Source organism: Adiantum capillus-veneris, chromosome 21 (genome assembly GCF_014529385.1).
Source record: "Adiantum capillus-veneris isolate H3 chromosome 21, ASM1452938v2, whole genome shotgun sequence".
Classification (NCBI taxonomy): domain Eukaryota; kingdom Viridiplantae; phylum Streptophyta; class Polypodiopsida; order Polypodiales; family Pteridaceae; genus Adiantum; species Adiantum capillus-veneris.
In genome coordinates, this window is record NC_140951.1 from 2,483,526 (window position 1) to 2,488,715 (window position 5,190).

Genomic DNA, 5,190 nt, shown 5'->3' on the forward strand with positions numbered 1-5,190 from the left:
CAACAAATATTAGAAAAAATACAAACGGACTTCGAAGATGACTCATGTACTTCAAAAAACGCAAACGGATTTCGATTAGGTTAGCCTATAGGTTAGGTTTAGGTTATAGGTTATGTTAGGTTAGGTTAAGTTTAGGTTATAGGTTAAGTTAGGTTTAGGTTATAGGTTAGGTTAGATTATAGGTTAGGTTAGAGCTAGCAACAAAAAGTAGAAAAAACGCAAACAAACTTCGAAGATGACTCGTGTACTTCAAAAAACGCAAACGGACTTTGGTTAGGTTAGCCTATAGGTTAGATTTAGGTTATAGGTTATGTTAGGTTACATTAAGTTTAGGTTATAGGTTAGGTTAGAGCTATCGACAAATGAATAGTAGAAAAAACGCAAACGGACTTCGAAGATGACTCGTGTACTTCTAAACATGCAAACAGACTTTAGTTAGGTTAGGTTTCTGTTATAGATTAGTTTACGTTAGGTTAGGTTAGGTTTAGATTATAGGTTAGGTTAGATTATAAGTTAGGTTAGAGCTAGCGGCGAATAGTAAAAAAAATGCAAACGGACTTCAAAAATGATTGGTATACTTTAAAAAACGCAAACGGACTTCGGTTAGGTTTTGTTACAGGTGAAGTTATAGGTTAGGTTTAATTTGGTTATAGGTTAGGTTATAGTTTAGGTTGTAGGTTAGGTTAGGCGCACACAAACTTCAAAAACACTAATATATAGTCATTGACCATATGGTCCTAATCTCCGCGCACCTCTAGACCGAGATGCGCGGGGATTGGACGTGAGATTGTTAGAGCTCGAGCTAGCACCAAATAGTTGAATGTGAGATTATTAGAGCTCAAGCTAGCACCAAATCGGACTTCAAAAGTGCACACAGACTTCAAGAACCTTAATATATAGTCATTGACCAATAAATACGAGATTATGACCTTGTGATCCTAATGTCCGTGCACCTCTAGACTGAGGTGTGTGAGGATCGGGCCTATTTAGAGAATGTGAGGTTGTTAGAGCTAGCAGCAAATAGTTGAAAAAACGCAATCAGACTTCCAAAGTGCACACAAACTTCAAGAACCTTAAAATATAGTCATTGACCAATAAAGACGAGATTATTACCCTGTGATCCTAATCTCCGTGCACCTCTAGACCGAGGTGTGCGAGGATCGGGCCTGGCTAGAGAATGTGAGGTTTTCATGTATTGTTATGTACTTAGTAGTGTGTAGTTATAACAACTAGAGTGTTTTAATTATTTGTTGCATCAATGGTAAATAAAGTATGGACGATAGGATGGTGTGTCCTTGTGCGCATTGCAAGCATCACATCTTTCGGAAAAAAAAAATATAAGACCAACACATACGCAATCACGGTCTCTTTCCGATTGATCAACTACAAGACCTGCGTTATCGATCTCATGGTCTAGAGATTGAAGGTCAAACTCCGCAAGTAGATATTGCTCCAACTTCATCCCAGAGAAGATGATTTTCAAATGAGTAGCCATCGACTGAGTCCTCCCAACCAAAACCTGATGTGGCATTTCAAGAAGTATAGAGGGAGCAGACGTTGGACGTGTTGTTTGACATGGATCCCATCATTGAAAACATAGAAGAAGACAACATTGAACGCAATACTATGGACCAACCTCAGTCATCCCATTCATATTGACAGCATGATAGCAACGATAAAGAGGGTGAGATGATGCAAAGTCTTGCACGCATGCCGCTTTACAGTGGTGCAAAAATCTCAGTTCTCCATACCGCGTTGGCAATGCTTAATTTGAATTCTGTCTACAATTGGTTTGACGCCACAGTCACAGAGCTTTTCAGGTAAATACATTGTATTTTAAGCATGGTAAAGGGCAAATTACGTTTCAATAATGTGATCAAGGGGCTGACTTGTTCATGTAACGATAGATTGCTCAATGAGAAAATCTTGCCAAAAGGGAATCACATGCCCCCTACCCGTCCAACCGCTAAAATGCTTCTTACTAATGTGGGCCTTGATTATCACAAAATACATGCATGTCCTAATGATTGTATACTTTTTTGCAATGAGTATGCAAATTTGGAACAGTGTCCCAATTGTGGATCAAACAGGTACAGGGAGGACACACAAGGAAAATTTATCCTTGCAAGGTCCTTTGACACTTTCCTATCATTCCAAGAATAAAGAGCATGTTCAAGTGCAATCCCATAGCCGCTTTGATGACATGGCACTCAAATACTAGATTGACAAATGATGTGATGCGGGTACCTACTGACTCTTGTGCATGGAAGCACATAAAGTAAAGTTGGCCTACATTTAAGAACGAGCCTCGCTGTATCCGCTTTGGTCTGGCAATGGACGGAGTAAACCCATTCGGATTACGAAGTTCTTCATGGAGCACGTGGACTATTTGTCTGGTTAGTTATAATCTTCCACCATGGCTCTCTATTAATAAGGGCCATTTGTTGTTGTCATTTATTGTCCCAGGAAAGTACAAAGCAAAGAACATGGACGTCTATCTGGCACCACTTATAGAAGAGCCCAAATCTTGTGGACAGGAATCGATGTGGTTGATACGTCTCAACCAATCGGACGACGGAATGTACATGTGCAAGGTATTCTCATATGGACCATGCCCGATTGGCTAGGCTTCGGTGAGTGCTCAGGCAAGTGCCTTCAAAACCCTCACACACATGTGATTCCTTGCTATGCCAACGCTTTTATATTTTAATTTTGTGATGTTTCAGGCTTGAGTTACTCGGGCAATCATGCATGTCCGAAATGTGGTCCTCGACTTGGCTTCCACCGCTCTGAGCATTTGAGCAAGACAATTTACGAGCAACATGGTAGATTTTTTCATGAAGGACATGAGCTACGTGGACCAAACATATGCAAACATGACATGCATCCACTGAAAGTGAGCGATTGGAAAAACATGTGGCTGGAGAGAGGAGATTGGATGCCACCTAGAATGAAAAGACTTTCTATTTTCCATCAACTCCCGTACTAGAGTGACCTGCTGATTAATCATTTTCTTGACCCAATGTACATCTTCAAGAATGTGGGGGAGATCATATGGAAAACCATCACTGGAAAAAGGGAGATCAAGGCCCAAAGAGATGACCTGCAGGTTGTGGGTCAAATGCCAGAAATGTGGCCTCGACTTAAACCCAATGGAAAGTTTGCTATACCAAAAGTTACATGGGTTTTGAGTCGTGCAAAAGAGCAACAAGTGAAGAAGACTATATCTTCATTCAAGACTCCCATAGGGTGCATGCGATGTTTGAAAATGGCTTTTACGAGAGATGACAATCTCAGTGGTCTTAAGTCCCACGATGGGCACAAATTTTTACAGTTCATCTTAGCAATTTCCATAAAGGGTTGTTTGAATATGACATTAGAAGAACAATCTACAAAATCAGTAAGTTGGTATGCTGGATCAATTCAAAAGAGATAAGAGAAGACACCATCGATGCAGCACGCTTAAATTCTATTGAAGTAGTGTGCATGGTGGAGAAGTACTTTCCAACAAACATTCTTACCATCCAAATGCATGTACTTGTGCATGTGGTCGATGAAGTTGGAGTTGCTGGGGTGGTCCATAGCAGGTGGATGTTCTTCTTGGAGAGATTTATGAAGACTTTAAAGGGGTTTTTTTGTCAAAGGGCTCGCCCCGAGGGTAGCATGGCTGAAGGATGGCTTGTACAAGAGTCTCTTATCCTCATCAGTGAATTTTTGGTTTCAATTGATCCAGAGATGCCCCGAATGTGGACTACTGAGATCAACGTCAAGGTGACAGGGGACGAGCCGCAGGGACAAGGCATCATTAGGAAGATAGACATCACAATGCAAGAAAAGATTATGAGATTTTGCCTTCTCAAATTAGACATCATGCAAAAGTGGCTAGAGAGGTACGAAGGGTAAAAGCAACAAAGCTTAATAGATCGCCTTCAATGCAAGCGCAACCGTGCCACTAGAAACCTTCCTTTTCCAAATCATCTTTAAAAATTGCTCGACTTTCCAACTGGGCGGTGGTTAGATGTGACAATCTCAAAGGCAAAGAGGAATGGAGTGTTTATTGCTGAAGAGGAAGAGGAGATGTCAAGGCGTTGCGATTGGCATGTAAATTTTCACAAATTCCTTTTCGAGCTCCACATGATCACATTGCTTTAATAACTTTTAGTGTATTTCAATTTTGTGGCTGCAGTATCACAAATATGGAGCTTTGTGGTTGCATGGGAAACACTTCAGAGTGCAATGGATCGACGAACAACGGGTCACTTTCGACAATGGTGTTAGGGCAAGCTTTGTCCAAGAAAGTAGGAGTAGTGCCAGGGATGAGAACATAGAGACTAGCCAACTTGAATACTTTGGCTACATCCAAGACATCTTGAAGATTAGCTTTAAAAAGTTTGATATTTTTATCTTTGATGTCAAGTGGTTCAAAGTTATTACCAGCGGCCCTAATGCAACTGTGCATAAATACAAGAGTGGATTGATTCAAGTGAACTCTAGGCGGGTGTGGACAGATGCGCGGGATACAATCGTACTTCTGCAACATTGTGAACAAGTTGTGTTCACACACGATCCACTATGGACAAAAAATGATAAGAATGATCTGTCTAAACCCTGCTGGCTCTATGTCGTTCAAGTTGCTCCATGTAGCAAGAAAGTGTGTGAAGGATTGGACGTTGAGGTCGAAGAGGTGATTCATGAACAAAGCGCAGGACCGATGGAAACTTTAAGTTTAGATTTTGAGGTGGATGTCAGCAGTGAGCAATTTTCTGAACCTAGAGATGAGGTGTCAAATACTGAAGCTGATGCGGAGAGTGACGAAGAAGTAGAGTTTGATGATGAAGATGTAGAAGTACAGATTGAGATAAACATCTTTGGTGCATCAAATCTCATAGAGGATAAGAGATTAACTTTTTTGCTAGGAACACTTTTGTAAAACACTTTTTATTAGTCTACAATACACTTTAAATTCATTCATTTGTGTTGCAGCTTCGTTGATTTGTTATTTGTATTGATTAAGCATTTCTTCTATAAACTAACGTATGTTGTGGGTGTTATTTGTGTATGATTAGTCATGGCTGATGATGATGAGCATACTCTCCTAGTTTTATATTTTCTGTCACTCCGGCCGTCATGTCACCCGAGCAGATGGGCTCATTTTTGTCTCAGTTCAAACCAGAGAAGATCGCAATGGCA